We start from the raw sequence: 17,500 nt of genomic DNA on the forward strand, positions 1-17,500 counted from the left end.
GCTATTCTGTATGCCAAACAGCATGGCTGACAATAAGCGATGCCTGAATTGAGCTATCCGCACGTCGAAGACATTTTAGCGCGATAGCGTAAGGGCCCCGTGTAGGTGTCGGCGTCGACGGAGTTGTCTGTGAGTGAAAATTTGCGTATACATTTAGATACATATATGTACATGCCACGCATCGCTCTATGACATGCGGTTATATTGTCACACCATTATATCACTAAAGTTGGTCGTGCCTTGTCTTACATTCTGTACAAGGTTATTCCTAGGAATATTGAGAATGACAGCCCGCAAACAAACGTCATGAAACAAAACACCGACAGCGCATCCCATTTTCGTTAAGTCTTCTCAGACATAAACAATAAAACTGCGAAACGGCAACAGGAAACTGAAAATTGTGTAATTTTTCTGGCGGGGCTGTGCGCTACCTCCGGGATCGGCTCATGTAACAGGCCGTGGTTCCACCACAAAGCTCGCCTTCGTGCATAGCGTTCGCGGCAAGCGTTTCCAGGTAAACATTGCGGTTACATACGCTCCACTTGCCGGGAAGCGTGAGAAGCAGTCGGGGGTCTTTGAATGCTAATGCGTCCCACTCTTAAAGGCGAAGCTGAAGCGTCCTCCAATTTATCGCGTCCCGTTTTCGAAAAGTATGTCGCTTAATCTCCCCAGTCGGCAATGAAGATCAAGATTTTCAGCCACCAACCTACTCGTCGAGATGCGCAACCAGCCCTTCAAGGTAAAGAAAGTTTTTGGTGCACGGCTATAACACGAGAGTACAGTCAACAGCAAAAGTTTGTGGGATGCGGTTTCCCCTTCAGATGTGAATTCCCGCACTGTTAATGCATGACACTTCGTATTTAATGAATCACTGCGTAGGTGGCGATGGCTACTATATGCTGGAACATTTAATTCGGGGCTGTGTGACCACGCTTCACGAGAATTCAGCTTCTTGTCAGATCCTGTGTATCGTAAACTTTTGCGGTTGACTGCACATACACACGCCCTACCATATTGTAGAATTCGCTGCCCAACGTCGTCGTGCTCACTGCATAAGGAGACACATTGTCAGATCTGTTTCTCCACTCGTACTATTCCTGTATAGTAATGTGGAAAGTTGGGCTGTTTGGTGATTAGCCATCATACCTTGCTGGTGAAGCAGCGCACTGACAAGGACACAGTAGACACACAAGAAAAGACGACACTCGCTGCACTCGCAACTATCTTATTTCAGAACACATACTTCATATTTATATACCTGCGCACCCTCAGGCGTCAAAGAAAATCAAGGCAAGATTGAAGGAATTTTTAAAAAAATCATTTGCACGCGCATACTCGGGTGTCAAAGATATGGCACCCATCTATCATGGTGTGCAATCCTATCGTATTTGTGGCACCCCTAACAGACATTTTTAGTACACATTTTTTTCTTTTCCTTCTTCTTTTCTTTTAGTGTACTTCCTAGTACACTAAAAGAGATACCCTAAAAGCAAAGAGAGAGAAAAAATTGTGTCATGAAAATGCTTGTTAGGGGTGCAACAAATACGATAGGATTGCACACCATGATAGATAGATGCCATATCTTTCACGCTCGAGTATGCATGGGCAAATGATTTTTTAAAAATGCCTTCAATCTTGCCTTGATTTTCTTTGACGTCTGAGGGTGCGCAGGTATATACATACGAAGTATGTGTTCTGAAATAAAATAGTTGCGAGTGCAGCGAGTGTCGTCTTTTCTTGTGTGTCTTCACCGTGTCCATGTCAGTGCGCTGCTTAACCAGAAAGGTATGATGATTCCTGTATAGATGTCTTTTTTCTCCAACACCGGCTTCCAAATAAATGTTACCTATGACTCCTTTTTGTGTACCATAAGTAGTTTACATGGGTTTTCATTGAAAAAATTACCAGTGCTGTAGTTTCTACGTTAGGCATATATCTTGTTTGGTTCGGTAACTCTCGGATAGGCTTCACATACCATTTAATTCTTACGCGTCACTGACTTGTATCTCGTTTTCTTGCATTTCTTCTCATGGTGTTTGTGTCAATTGTGCTGCTTGCTTTGTTTACTATAGCTGCTTCATGTATGAAGTGCCTTTTTCGCGTCAGTTTATAATGTAGCTCCCCTTCCAACACTTATGCCAGTGTGGACGAAATATATACATAATACTAGTAAATATGAACACAAGGTTATTCACTATGTAACGCTGAGAAACTTCGCCGATAGCATGGAAAATTTGCTGCCTAGTATGTGTGTACCTTGTGTTACGCAAAGCAGTACGACCATAAGGAGAGTTGTGTTCACAGGCCTGAAAGAAATCCTTTCTTTCCTTGAGTTTATGAGAACAGCGTCCTCACCGGTGTATCGTTACTTCGCTAGTCTTGTAAACAGCGCATTATTAAAGCTCGGCAGCCACGAGCACGACTTTTCCGTGCGTCTTTCCTACTCGTAAACGACGCGTCGCCGGTCGCCGGAGACACAAGGATTTTGTTAAGAATTCATCACTGCCGTCTAGCTCTCTGGACACTCATTTTTTTTTCTCACTGCGAGGAACCAACAGAGTGAGGCCCACAGTACCGTTCTGCTCGGTTTTCGGAGTGAGCTGCAGGTATCGCGCAAATATTTCTGCGAGAACAGTTACAGGCCTAAATTTGGGTTTGTTATCGCCGTTTCTTGCGCGGAGTCGACGTCTGGAGTGCTTACCGAGGCCGCGGCTCCTTCTTCTCCATGGCCGTTGATCACGCTGACAGCGTGGGCTGCTGTGTCCCTGTGCTTTGCCGCGTCGGTGTATCTGACTTCTCCACGTCTTGATCCTTCGTAGGCTTTGCGTAGAGACTGTTTTCTCGTTTGCCTCCTTTCTCTGCTGTGTTCCTCATGCATGTTTCTCGGCATGGTGGCCACCATGATCTTCTCTCTCAGGGATAGAAAGAACCGCTGTTTTCTGTATTCATATTTGACTGCTTAGCGGAGTCTTCTTAACGTGTCCTTGCCCATGCTGGTGGAATTGAGTGTTGTTGCCTCAAAACATGTCTCGTACTTTGTTGTTCCGATCGTCGTTGTTGTTGACAGCATGACTACAGCTCGTGTGGTAGAAAACTTCTCAATTGCTGCGAGGATAAACTACACCCTGCATCACACTTTCATCCGTACTACAATTTACCGTAGTAGAGAAGCCGACGACCTGTCTCTTCGCAAAAAATGCAAAAAAAACTTTAATATATGAGTAATTCACTCGTTGCATTTGATATCTGGAACAGAATCCCAGGGTGTAAAAAAACAGCTACTCCGCTGCTTCAGAACCTGAAAACCCAGAATTTAATTTATTCAATCATCATTTTTCTTCCACTGTTAACAAAAATAGATGAAGCCTGTGCGTTTGTGGTTCACACTCCTTTGAATTCCACGCTTTTAACTGCACCACGTTTCCCCTGCTAGTGGTTAGCTCGTACGGCGACAACGTGCCGGTATTGTTGTTGTTGTGCTTGCGCGGTTGCCCTTTGCTTTCGATCGATTTGGCGGCCCCTTAAGAAAGGACTATCGTGCAGGTTTCAACGCCAGCACTTACTGACGTAAGCGTAGGAACGGGATCCGTAAAAAAAAAAAAAAAAAGAAAAATCTATTCTTTTCGATAACAGAATGTGAGGACGAGGAAAAAAAAAAGAAAACACTGAATCCGAAACTGGCCTAGCGGAAATCGCGCTTAAGTTATTTATATAGTGCAGCCTTTTTCTTCCTTTCTCATTTTTTCTTTTTGAGCGACGTGGTCTATTGCACCGATGGCCGCTCGCTTTCTGCGATGGTGCGTGTAACAAAGAAACTTTTCTCTCCGGCCCACCAATCGACCAATTTCCGGTCGACTTTGTGTTCTGACACCTTCACATTGGAGTGCGTGGGGTCAGAACGCCCCCCCCCCCTTTTCTATTTCTTTTTTTTTTTGGTCGTACACCACCCTCGCTGTCCCGCCCGCTTTTGTTGTGGCACGCACTGGCGCGCAAGGTTCGATGGAATAGCACTTCCCTCGGTTTGTTGGCATTGTTCGGTCCCGCTCGCTAATGTCCGCACCGCGAGCATCTGAATGTCTCTGCATCTGCGCGTTGGAACACGCCTCGCCGTTTTGTACACGAGTGTAGCGGCAAAGTGCCCTGTTCTATCGTAGCTTTATTTCAACCTCGACTCAGCACAATGCTGCTGCCGAATGCACGCCATTGTGCTATGGATGAGCACCACTCAAGAAAAAATTTGGTTTATTTTTCTTCTTCACAAGGTTAATGGAATACAATGAGATGTTTTTACATAGGTTTAATGTTTAACTTGATAAAACTGGTCTTCTTGTCACTCGCCATCAATGTTTGACGCATTTGTATTGTTGTATGCTTTAGTTATGCAAGTACGGAGTGTAATTATGGCTAGTCGCATGCAAAAGAGTGATCCGCCCGTACAAAAAAAATGATTGAGAAGGCATTGAATTATTATTGGTCAATGTTGAGTTTTTCATTGAGGAATTGTGGAAATTTTGTTGGAGAATTGTTGGGCTAACTGTTGAGTGGTCTTGAATATTGGCCACTGAAATTTAATTGAAACACCATTGGGTACCTCAATGTTGAATAATTCTTAAGTTACCATTGAAAGTCCATTGTGCTTAGACGGCTCGTTGTGTTAATTTTGTTGAATGGTTGTTGAGTTAGCATTGATTCTGCGTTGAACTAACGTTGTGGTAGTTCTGTTGACCTGTTGTTGAGTTATTATTGCCCCAGCATTGAAAAGCACATTGTGGCACAGTTGAGATGGCATTGAGATTTCAGAAGTCGCCATTGAAATATGATTGACGTTTTGTTGGGCTAGTGGATTTTTATTCATATATTGAAATTTCTTTGCTGTTCACACTTGCATGCCCCGGTGCCTGCTCATAACTTTCCCAAACACAAACAAAATCAAAGCAGATACTGGTCCAACTTGAAGTACCTTTATTTACACTAAAGATGCGTGCACGTGAAACATTATTACAGTACATAAGGCACCACTACATCGAACCTGGAGACATAGGCTCGTACCTACAGCACTCTAGCAGTGTAAATACATCTGAAAAAACCTATAGATATGAATTAAATCAAAACGATCATTGTGGTCTTTACTTTCGACTTAAGTTTATGACTAGAAGGCAAAGCGACTCAAAAGGCAGGGCTTAAGCATACCCTTGTAACAACCAACTTTGAACACATGAACACTTGAAGCTGCTTGCGTGTGGATACACACAAGACATCTGAATGCGTTATATTAACATGTTTCGCACACTAACCCATCACAGGAAAAGTTACGGCTGACTGTGAGAAGGCAAAATAACAGACTTGAAACAAATGACTTCACGTAAATATATACAAGCTTTAGCACACGTCTTTCATCGCGACTAAAATTTAATGAAGTACCAAAGCAGACTTGTCTGAGCTTTTTGTCTTCGAGACGCATATATTTTCAGGTTGCCCAATTATTTTATAAAACATCATTCAACTTAGCTATTAATTGATGAGACATCATTTAGAAAGTTGTCGGGCATGGCGAACACCTGAATCATGTTTCTGACGAGCCAGGTTTGCAAGAACAGTACACCATTTGTATATGTTAAATTGAGGTACAGAAGAGTTTGTTGGTGGTATTTCCTCAATTTAGTGAGCTCATTTTCAGTTAATTTTTCTGGACTTGCACAAAGCTAACTAGAGCACTTTTTGGGGCCTTTTTCACTATACCCAGCAACTAAGTGGTTTAAATAATTATTTAGCACAGAAAATTGGTAGTAACACACGGCTAACACAATTCCAGAGCCAAATAGATGGTCACCTGCACTTGCAGTATCAAGTAGCCCAGAAATAGTCATAAAGGATGGGAAAAGGTTTCAATGACTGGACAGCCAGATTGGTGAGACAGTGAAAAACGCAAATAAATGTGTATACGAAAAACCAATGACCTCAATTGCGCAGGTAAAATATTATTAAAATGCTACCAGAATTTTATTGCATAAAATACATAAAAGTTGCATAAAAATTTGGACAAAGCAGTAAGAAAGACAGAGGGAGATACAGCACCCATGTTGAAAAAAAATTACAAGTGATATACATGCATAATTAAGCTCAAGACAATTGTTTCTCCAATATATACAAAAAGAACCCATGCACTGACGGCATAAAAGAACGTTCCTGCGCCTGGAGAATGCAGCACAGTACAAAGCAGCGTCATGAGAACCGAAAACTAGAACTTATTATGTTTAAAAAGTACGAATACTTGCATACCTACAGGCATGTGACATGTCATGCCTTGACTAGATGAAATTCCTAAATCTTACACAAATGAAGTTACCATCACTCTTATTGGCTTCCTCAGGGGACTCCTTGAAGTTGAACTAGAAAAATGTACATCAGTGTTAAAAACAGAGAAGATAAGACCCTATAGCATTCTTCCTGAAATAAACAGCGCAAATATTTCATGTATAAATTATATGGACACTTCGCCAATTCGGTGTACATTATTATTTGACAACCACACAAACAGAAACGAGAAGGATGAATTAAGGTAGGAACACACATGAACGCTGACTCAACTAGAAGTTTATCCGTGAAGACAAATATTTTAAACAATTTGGCCAACTTCACAAAGAAAAAGCCATGGATGTGCAGCAGAAACAGCCCGGCACAACAAAAAAGCACCGAAAGACATGTCCTGTAGAACAAACATATGCGTCAAAAACACAAAAAAACACATGAAAACTGAAAGGTTTGTCCTGTAAGTGATATTAACGAGAAATAATGCAGCAACTCTTTCCCACTTAGAGTCACAGAAATCTTGCTTATGAATTTTTCTTCGTGATCAAAAAATAATTCTTTCATAAGTCCTCTTGTGTTCTGGTCTTTGTGATGAAACAACCGTTATTTCTGCTGTATACCTCAACACCGGAGGAGTTCCAGCAGCAATATTTATTGATCACAAACGAAACAAACACATAAGCAAGTTATCTGTTGCCCTTAGTGGGAAAGACTTGCAGTTCTCAAGAGTATTTCTCGTTGGGCAGTATCACTCATCGAACAAATATTTCACTTTTTCGAAAGATTTGTCCGCTAGTTCTCGTTTTTCACGCAAGTTTATTCTACATGACATGGCTTTTTCATATATTTTTCTTGTCGCTCGTGGCTGTTTCTTCCACGCATGCACGGCTCTTTACCTTTGTCAAGTTGACCAGCGTCCTTAATACCTCTGTCTTCAAAAATAAACTTAGTTGAACTTGCGCTCGTGTGTGCTCCTACCTATTTCGTCGTCCGTCTCTGTTCGCGCTGCTGTTTCCAGTATGCACGTATCACTTGGTTAGGCTGGTAAACATTCTCGCAAGCAAAAGGAAATACCTCCCCTCAAAAGGTAGCCCATCCTTTACTACTACAAGCCAGAGCAAATCGAAAGCCTTCACAGCGTCCATGCGCGGCAGCTAGTACACGACAGAGCAGCAGAAAAAATTGTTAAAAATCCCACTTCATGGAGAGTGGCAACAGAGACGCGAGCTTGCTAGTGAATCAGCCACATATCAACGGGTGTCTCTTGCATGACGCCAAGCTGCTCTTGACGTAGAACACTTTAGCATCTGGGCATTTGCTACATGCGTAAGCTGCGAGAAGGGAATGCGGACAGAAAATGACATTGCGCGAATTCAGAATCTGCCACACACTGCACATAACTACGCACGAAATAGAACAACACACTATACTGGCAAGTAAAAATTTGCGACTCTTTACGAGTGCTGTCTAGAAAAGGAAGAAATAGGTTGCTACGGTAAATGTTAGCTAAGACACGCACAGCGATGTTTCACAGCGGGGAGAAATATTCCCGGCTCTCTCACAGAACCGAAGACCACGCGACGGTGCATAGCCGATCCCTAGCAGATATCGAATATTTGGGTAGAAGTCCAGCAGCAGGAATGGCCTAAAGATACGCCGAGAGCGATGCGAGCGGTGAGCGTGCCTGTACAAGTGAGAACATGCACCGTTTCTTTGACGCTAGCCGCTCCGGCGTGTCTCCGATCATCCCACGCGATTTGTGTGCAGAACGTCGCGTACACGCCCTTGCGCGTTTTGCGCGGTAGCGTCTGCGCAGTGAGCTAGCTTCATGCATGCGTCATTCTTCACCGCGCAAACGGTGCTCGAGGCGACAACGCGCCGAGTGGCGCTCCTTTCGCTTCTGCAAGCATCGCACATTCGTATCGGCCCAGCTCAAAGAGGCAGCAGAGAACGGTGGCATGTTTCGGTTATCGCCAATTGAAATTGTACAGTACGCCTTCAACAGAAACGCGCCGCGCTAGATAAAGATGGTTACTGCGGTAGTTTTGGCGGTGATAGGCGATAAGGCGACCCCTTCGGCGGCTGTGTTCTTTGCCGAAGTCGTCACCACACCTCTGTTCATTTGCGCTGTGTATCCGTGTACAGTCACCGCGCGGAAGCTGTGACTAATCGGTTGGCCGTTCTCCGCAAATCCCAAAGAGGCGAAATATATTTTGCGGTGCGCCGCATCATTAGGCGCAACCTAAATCGAGGCGCGCTTAACCGCTACGGCACAAAAGGTGATCACACTAACCGTATGGTATATGATGAGCCACTACGGATTGAAAAAAATAATTATGATGTCCTACGTGCGAAACCAACGATCTGATTATGAGGCAGGTTGTAGTTGGAGACTCCGTATTAATTTTGACTTCCTGGAAATTCTTACGTGCATACAATGCACAATGCACGAGCGTTTCTGCATTCCGCTCCTTTGGCATGCGGCCGCCGCACGGATCGTATCCACGACCTCGAGCCCCAAATTGCCACGGCGGCCGCCATAGTTACGAAATGCGTATCGCGCGCTTTCGCTCCGGGGCATACGGTTTGCTTGAAGAAAGTGAACGGTGTGATTAACATCTCACGCTTGTCAATGTCAAAATAGAAAAAGGCTATGTGCCCAAGAAAACGAGATTACTTACCTATCTGCAGAAGTTCGGCTGCGACTGTTTCGGGGTGCCTTCTCTCCAACAGGCATCATGACCTCTGCCGCGCAACTCATCAAAACAGCCAGGCTCGCACATCAGTCGAAGACTAGTAGCTGAGTCAGCCAACGACTTCAACGGATAAACGTCTCACTTATCTTCGTTAAAGCATTTCACTAAAATGTGCGTCTTGATGACCGAAAAGAAAAAAACACTTTCATCAAAAAGCACGATGCGTGAACCACCACGCAACGGCACCCAACTAACGGAGTCCGAAAGCCGTTCACAGCTTCACTATCGTATTCAGTTATCTAAACCTTTCAAACACAAAATAACGGCACTTAAAAACCGCTAATTAATTAGCAATAATTTTTCATCAACTAACCTTCATAAATTTTTAAGAACAACCTAATTTGTAGCGTAAACAATAAATACTACGACCAAGAAATGCGACTACGAAACTAGCGGTAACGATGTGTACTGTTGAAAAAGTGTGCATAAAACAAAGCTACAACGGTTGCAACCGCGCGCACACACACACACACACACACACACACCCGAACGCACGGAGGAAGGAAACTAAGGAGAGGCCCTGACGTCACTCTTTGTGAAGCAAAAGTGAAGCCGGAATTTGGCGTTGCTCATGGCGATGCTCCGCCTTTTGGGCCACCCTCCTCTCTTGTTTACATCTTTCGCGAAACCACGCCGCGCTGCGCGTGGTGTCGCGCGCGCTCGCGCAACATCTGGCAGAGCACGGTGCAGGTAACACAGCGCAACAAGACACAGTGACTAACGCAAACCCGCCCACTCAGCGCCTTTGCCACGGCCCGAAACCTACCAGAGCAACACGTGTGAGCGCTCAAAACCATAACAACGCCGCCATTGTGGCCCAAAAGGCGTGGCCATACATCAAAAAAGTAAATAAAAAAGCAGCAAAAAAATGAGAACCTACTACGTCATTTCCGCCACACTTTTCTCCTAGCGCGCGGAGGGGGTAGGGCCTCTCCTTAGTTTCCTTCCTCCGTGCCCGAACGCTACCTTGACGTTGGTAGCGCCACCTAGAAGAAAAATTACTACTAATTTTATTATCTTTACAAAAGTAATGCTACTAGAATAGTTTATTGCACCTTTGCAGATGACAAGGTGACAAGTAAGGTATGATAAGAGTCCGCTACCTGTATTTCTTTCATTTCCCTTTGGTGTTCTTCTATTTAACCGAACATACGGGACCTGTCCTGCGGACACCGTGTGCGGAGAACAGTTCGGCGAGGTTCAAATAATTCGCATGCTTCTTGCAAGGCGAGAGTCGGGAGCAGCCGCAGATACAGCGATTAGCTGCGATACTGTTGCGGCTGTTTCTGAATCAGAAGCTCTTTGAAGTCAATGGTTATAGCGGCTGCGCGCTGCGATCTCAAAGCGTGTTCGTTGTTTGATCTCTAGTACCACGGCCGTTGGATAAAAAAAGCTATATTTACTTTCCGGACGGAGGGTGCGTCGCAGGAAATTCGAAGATCTCTCACGTGTATGTTTGCAGCATGTGCGCCGCTTGGATCCTACGGTTCCCACAGCACGTCGGATGCTCAAAGGTACAAGCGTCGTCGCGTGTCGGCGCCTGTCTTATCGCCGGCCGCGCTGCCGCCGTGTCTACTTTTGGGGAACTCCACATGCGCGTAGTCGCCGTGTTTACGAGTGAACTTCGCATTCTTCTGCTCCCCGAAACGTGCTCATTTTGGATCGTACCAATTGCTATGTCATCTAGTGTATGTTAAAACGACGATGGCGTTTATGCACCGGCGAAGAAATAAATCGTTATGAACTTGGGCGGTCATGAAACTAGTCTAACGCTGCAGTTTTTACAGAGAGAAAACGGCTACGAAAGTGGGGCAGTCCCGGAGATAGGCGCTTGAAAGCGCCAGCGTTAGCGACAGCACGAGGAAGTGGCACGCTGCGCACGCGCCAAGCCTTTCAGAACTTACTGGCTTTCGAACGAGAGGAGCTTGCGCGCGTTCATGGCCTAATGGTTAGAGCACCGGGCTTGACGGCCGACGTTCAATGCCACCCCATCGGTCACACATTATTTTCTTTTTATGAAAACGAGGCGAAAGAAGAACCTACCTGCCGCAAAGTGACAGCAATGAGGTTGGAACGCTTCGCATTTTAATTTTTGGTATGTCTTCATATGCGAGTCCTAATTATTGATACTGGACTCAACTGTTGCACAACAAAAAAACAACTACAAAAATCAACACAAATTACCCAATAAATTGTTTATTGAGAACACTCAACGGTAATATTGTTGTGCAAGTGTTGAGCGAACTCAATTGCTTTTGAAAATTTGTTGAAGTCCGTTGTTTCAACAATTCCCCGATAATATATCAATGGTTAATCAACAGTCATTTTTGTACGGGCGTGTGCTTTCGCGGACAATTCCGAATACATTTATTTTTTATGGGACTAGTGCGTGTCAAATATGTGTTTACGCCTTATTGCGAGTCCCTGTGCTCTCTTACGTGGCTTCCGCTACTTCGTACGTGTTCCTGCTTTTTGACTGTATTCAAGGATCTTCGGCGATTTTAGGATTTCCTTTCATCCACCACGCAAAGCAGCCGGCGCCACCGAAACACGCCAAGATCTTCTATATTATTGTGACGTTATAGTGGCGGCGAACCACTATAGTGACACCATGCAAGTCCCGAAACTAACTGTTTATGATTATATTGCTCTTAGTGTTACACAGACAAACGATAGGGATAGCACGTGGACGTACGTCCGCGTGCTATCCCTATCGTTCGTCTGTGTAACACTAATCGCAATATAATCGTGAACATCCACCAACTACCCCCATTGATAGCCTTACTAACTGTTTATTGGATGAACATGTGCCCTGCTAAACAATTACTGCAGCTACAGCGGCGGGCACACCCGTGTGTCGTGGAAATGTCTTCCAGTCAAGCTGCAAGAACCTTTGGTTAAGTGGTTCCCGATAGGTCTGCCTTATATTGATGGGTGCTGCTACCATATTACCGAGACTTGTGCGCGCAGGAGCCGAACTTTGAAGACGGGGTGGTTGAGAACCAAAACACATCCCGATCCCAGAGGCACCGCAACTAATGTTGAAAAGCGCCCGTAAAAAAACGCGTCGACAACAGCAGGTGCTGCGACACGCCCTGCGGTACACTTTAGCGCATCGCGAGAGCAGACGATGCTACGACACAATGAGCCAAACAAGGGCGCCGTGCAGACAAGACTTGCACTTTTCTTATTAAGTTGCGAAATAAATGTGCAGCGCTAGTTGCAGGCACTGCACTTGAACTGTCTCAATGGACAGCGCACTGTGCTGCACTCGGACTGCACCGCAACGAAACTAGTGCTGAAAGTGCAGTCAAATGAAAGAGACCTCATCTTCAGACGTTCTTGGGCGCATGCTCAGAAAAAAAATCTCCTTAAGCTAGGAGTTAATTAATTATGGGGTTTTACGTGCCAAAACCACTTTCTGATTGTGAGGCACGCCGTAGTGGAGGACTCCGGAAATTTTGACCACCTGGGGTTCTTTAACGTGCACCTAAATCTAAGTACACGGGTGTTTTCGGATTTCGCCCCCATCGAAATGCGGCCGCCGCGGCCGGGATTCGATCCCGCGACCTCGTGCTCAGCAGCCTAACACCATAGCCACTGAGCAACCACGGCGGGTTTAAGCTAGGAGTAAGGCGATGAATTGAACTAGTTGCTGTTGTTTTATTCTAAACTTCATATGAACTTTTCATCGGCAATAAAAGAGTAGGTAGTTTGTGCTCGCTCATCCCGTGAAGTGCGTGTGTTAGTGCCATTTACCACTGTTGGTGTGACCCAGAACAGTATAAAGACGAATTTTCGAGCTATAGCTCTTCCTGCGATCACACACCAGCCAATTATAATATTTGACGTATCATTAGAGAACAGCGAACGGGACCGGCCAATGGCAAGCAAGATATTTTGGAAAAAGCTCTGAGAATTCGGCCCTGATTTACATAGAGAATTGCGCCCTGGAGATGTCCGGCACAAACGCAGTGTTCAGTCGTCCAGAGTACTGATATTACTGCAGCCAGTTGCGATGTTTGACATATCATTAGAGAATAGCGAACGGGACTGGCCAAGAGCAAGCGACACTTTCCGACAAGAAGCGTTGAGAATTCGGTGCGGAATTTGCATAGAGAATTCGGCCCCGGAGACCTCCGGCAGAAGCGCAGTTTTGAGACGTCCGGATTTTACTGCAAGGTCTGGGCTCGTATTCAAAAGCACCTTCGCTAAAGCTATTCTTTAGGTGGAACCTTACAGCCAGTTATAATGGTGCACGTGGGTGAAGGCGGTCGACTTCCGCTATTCAGCTGAAGTTGACGATTCAGCTGCTACCAATTGGCTAAAAGATCAGCCGCGACCACACCAGCTCATCTAACACTTTTAGAAAAGTTTTCAGCGGCGTCCCATCGAACGTAAGTTAAAGAATGTCGAAAGTTGCACCTACACGCAAAACGAGGACCATTTCGCCGATGTCCCACGTGCCTTCCGTAAACGCATCCTACGCAGATATGAGTGAGTAAGCGGTTCAACGCTCCTCTTTAGCTCAATATTGAACGGGCATTGGATCGTGTTTACACCGGCGTTATCTTCGTGTTCGAAGTGCGCACTTCACTGCATGAGTTGCGCCTTAATAATTCACTAGGCTGCAGAGGAAGCCGCAGTAAACACGTAAATGGGATTATTCACCTGTGGAAAGTCTTTTTTTCTTGCTCACGCGCAGCTGTCTCGCCACGAGGGTAAAAACGGTAAGTTAGAAATCTGCGCCTTTAATGCACTCCCGCTGTCACTTATAAAACGCTTATTTCGGGTATTTCTATTTCTGCTTCATGGGTCATTCCCCAATAATGACTTCCTGTGCGCCGATCGATGCGCCCGCACACAACCATAAGTCCTTTAGACGCACTGATTTTGGAACAGCCTCTTTCAACTTATGCTGGAGGCGTCTTTTGCAGTCACTTTTGGGTCAGGGTCCTTTTGTTATGACCCACTCGCGAACATTCATTAAACGACTCACAAACGAGATAATGGATGGATTGATGCAAAACTTTAGCGAAGGTCTTGAGGTACGCGACTCAGCGCTCTGCGGGCCACTCCCACGTTGGGACAGTCAGGCCATGCCCGACCGCCGCATCATGGGCCCTCTGGACCACCCGTGGTGCGCCCCGGCATCGGGGCTCTTGATAGCGGAGAGCCACTTGTCCTCATTGATTTGCTCGGTGCCTCGTAACGAGGAGCAATGCCAGAGCATATGGTATAGGCTAGCGAAGCCATTGCAGTGCCTGCAAGAACTAGTGGCATAAGTGTCGGGATAAAGCTTCTGGAATAAAGCCGGGCTGGGATACAAGCCTGTTTGCAATAATCTGAGGGTGAATGCCTGCGCTCTATTTAACTTCTTGTGAGGAAGGGGAAAGTCTCTTCTGCCGAGATAACAGCAAGTTATAAATTTAAAGTAGAAATCCCCGCCCAAGCACTCCGTACAGATGGTTAACTAGCGAAGCTGAAACGTGAGGGCCCGGTCTTTATCACCGTCTTAATCTCAATGGTCCATTTTAAACGACGGTTTGGTAGGCTGCGGGATCCAGTGCTTGTTCGGGGGCTGCTGCATCGGCACGGCGTAGACGAACTCGTTCCCGGTTGTGCTCTCGGCGTTGCCGATCGAAAGCTGCCTGCTCCTCAGGAGTACGAATGACACGTGGCCTATCCATTTCGGAGCTGGAGAGAAACTGCTGCGCGTGGGCTCGGCTGCGACAGGGAGCAACGATGTCACTACTGGCGCGGCCCAATCGCGTGTCTCCTCGAATATTTTTTTTTTTTCGCGCGTATGCATGGGGTTGCGCCGGAGGAGTATTTAGCGTACTAGAGACAGACGGACGGACGGGGAATCGGCTGTCCATACACAACTTTGCTGTAAAATTTATACGTGCAATGTCACGTGAAATATATATTTAGAATGAAACAAAGACAGAGATATAGGTAAAACTGAAGAAAATTCAAGGATGTTAGTAGCGGAAAATTTTGGAAAGTTGGTGTACATCCACACTTGCCAAAAATGAAAACACCAGATGGACCGGTGCGCAAGGGAAATTACGTGAGCCTTATTTATTGTAAATGAAGGCGTCAAATTTATCAGCAGGTCGTCTGTTGCTTTTAGCGGGAAAGATAGGCGGTCCTTAAAAGGGAGCATCTTCCATTAGATTCATTAGATTTTATGGCGCCTCAGGCAAATGTTACGGTATATTCATGTGACCTTTTTTGTTTGTGTTCCATTTTGATGCACGTGGTTTCTTTCTTGTTGTACTTACATGGTTCTGCTGCGCATGCTAAGCTTGGTATTTTTCTTGATAGTCGATCAGTGCTCATATGTTACCTTACCTTGCTATGTCGTCCATGCCCTTGCAACAGTTGGTTTCGTTATGTTATTTTTATTTTTTATATATTGAAGTTAACCAGAGGATACCTGGGTGTCGCTGTCCTTTGCTGATGAAGCAGAAAAGGGGTGCGAAAGGTAAGAAAGAAGAAATAATTAACAATATAAAACTGTCTGTGTGGGAGCAGTCGGCACATTCTGTGAAGGCGCCCAGAGTCATCATGCGCATTGCCGATGTCCCACTGAGTCATACGTTTCGCATAATGCCCTTCACAATTTGCCACGCGATCCAGTATCTACTAGACGACACATCAATGCTTTTATAGCGGCTCGCGCTGGGGCCCGTGTATGCCAGTGTACAATAACCTTGCTCTTTGTGAGAGCGCGCCTGTGTCGCAAGTCTAGCGTGGGTGAGAGCACTGGCCTCTTCTGTAAAAAAAAATTACTTTCCGGCTAGAACGAGAAACTCGTAAGGAAGTTGTGTGATTGCGCGGCTGGGCACCGCGAAAATGTCAGAAAGTGTAGTGTAGGCTCAAGATTCACTGTTTCTAGTCTGTATACTAATAATACCAAGGTAGTTCTTAGGTAAAGGTGATTGGTCCAGCTATTCCGGCTTGCGTAGCACCAGTCACTAAACATTGAACGTGCGGAAAACGGGGTGAGTCGGTGCTTGTTCGCGATTAGGGGCAGCTCCAAACCACAAGGACAAATGAGTGTAATTCAAAGCGCTCGTGTTGTCTGAATTTTTTCTTTCTGTCCGTTTGAATTGGTGCTGATTGAAACCACAAAAGCCTGTCTGTTGAATCTCGTAAATGAGTGTGCTGCTGAGCAGTGCAAACCCTGCTTCGCTGCTAAGTATCCGTCATTGCCATGGTTTCCATCCCAGGGAACATTTGGCAGACACCCACCCTGCTGAATTCGTGAAGGTTCTAAAACACTACCGGCGTCTCGAAGAAGTAAATGATGACGCGGATGGTCGTCATTAATGACCACGGTGTGCTATACAATCCCCATAAGCCAAAAAAAACGTGCCCTTCAGGGTGATGTTTTGTCCCATTTTCAGCACCCGTATACCATTGAAACTGTAATCATTGTTTTACGGTTAGCGATCGCTAGCGCAGTATACACATGCGATTAGAGAAGCGATAGTTCAAAACTGTGTAGTAATTCTGTCCACATGGCGCGCACCGAAATCTCGGAGACAAGATTTTGAAAGGCATAGCCATGAAAACTCACTTCATCTATATTTCTTTATGTCGTCTGTTTTCGCGTCTTCGTGCTTACTTGCCCCACGAAGTGCGGATAAAAAATTATTTGTTCTCACCAACGATTTCATCTTACCAAGTAAAAGTTACCCGTGTACAATGTTACCCGTGAGACAAAGCAGGGGTCCTATAACGTAAAACTATTCCAATATGTTTTTATTCCAATCTCCGGACGTCAAATTTGCGTGAGCGCCGACGCAAGCATAGGGCGGTGACCCGCAGGGTTGTTTAAAGAGGCCAATCAAATGCTTTCCTCGTTTATAGGAGGTCACTTTTGTTTTCTTTAAAAACGAATAACGTTGCCTACACTGAGCGGCTTGTCTTATCTAATTGGCTGATAAGAGGTGAGGAGCATGTCTCAAGTGGAGAGGGATTCGATGGGGCCGAGCCAGTGCACTGAAAATCGATAACCGGGTGAAGGGGGTGGTGTGGTGTCTGCGATTGTTCCGCTTTCCCTTACCTAGCTTGGGGTGGCTCGTCAAAAATCGCGGCGGCATGCAACGGAAGGCTAAGAGTGCCGCTGAAAAGGATCAACAGCTAACAAAAGTTGACTGAGCTAGGTAGTTAACGTGCCGAAGGTGCCCGAAAACGTTACACGGCCGCTCAAAAAGTTTTATTATACGCAAATAAACCCATGCTCTCCGGCAGGTGCGAGCAGCCAGTTCCTGAGCGATCGGCGGCAGCCATCTTTTATTCCTTTCGGAGCGGGACAGCCTGCAGCTATTCAGAGAAAAATTCAGTTTTGTTCGGCATATTATTGCATCTTTAACGCGTACACGTCACTTTGGCGCGGCGAGTTTTCGCGGTTTTGTGACGTC

Source organism: Dermacentor andersoni, chromosome 10 (assembly GCF_023375885.2).
Source record: "Dermacentor andersoni chromosome 10, qqDerAnde1_hic_scaffold, whole genome shotgun sequence".
NCBI lineage: Eukaryota > Metazoa > Arthropoda > Arachnida > Ixodida > Ixodidae > Dermacentor > Dermacentor andersoni.